Consider the following 989-nt stretch of genomic DNA (forward strand, 5'->3'; position numbering starts at 1 on the left):
AACAATACTCAAGATTTTTAAAGACGCAAATTTAATTCTATTTTTTTTTTCCATTAAAGTGAAAAAATGTCTATTCCTCACAATTTGCGACAATACGAAAATAAAACTATCGCTAAATTGCTTTTCTTCCCGGAAGATGAGACTTGTTTTGAAAAACGTTATCCTGAAGGATTTCACATATGCGAGGAACACATAAGAGTGTGTTGTTGACGTAAAAAAGTAACAGGATATCTGGAAAGTTCTAACAAAGTACTTGAAAGGACAATTTATCGAATTTAAGAAAAGAATGTATAAGTGATACTATTATTATTTTATTTTTGTTTGTATTATTTTTTATGCCGTTTTTTTAGACATAATAATATATGTAAAAACTCAATTTATATTTTATATGAATTATTCAGAAACTGAATATTAAAAAATAATAAATAATAAGAAGCATTGAAAATATATGGGGAATGGTATATGAGTCCGTATTATGTATAAAGAAATCAAACTCAAATGTATACAAAAGTATAAATATACATACTAAAATACTAATATTTATAGGAATTAATTTCTAGAAAATAATGACACAAAAATATTTCACATACTAAGCAAAAAGTATACCAAGTCTATAAAATGGTTAAATGCTTTTCCTACCTTCTCTACGTTTTTGTAATCAGTATATACCTATATGTCTGTACCTATATCTATAGCTATATCTCTATATATATATATATCTATATAGAAACAGATGGATATGTTTAAATCTTACATATGACTTAATGAAAATCTATTAAAACTATAAGCTTTTACTAGTTTATGCCAGTAACATTCTTGGCACATTATTCTGTACCTCTTAAATTTTACTTTATCACTTAAAGAAAGTTATTCCGAGTCAGTTATTTTCAGACATTTTAATAATTAATGATTTTTTATAATGAAAAAGAAGAATTTTTAAACTACAAAATTTACCTTTTTTTTAAACTTAACTTTTATTTCATTGTTTT

Source organism: Teleopsis dalmanni, chromosome 1, assembly GCF_002237135.1.
Source record: "Teleopsis dalmanni isolate 2A chromosome 1, ASM223713v2, whole genome shotgun sequence".
Lineage (NCBI taxonomy): Eukaryota > Metazoa > Arthropoda > Insecta > Diptera > Diopsidae > Teleopsis > Teleopsis dalmanni.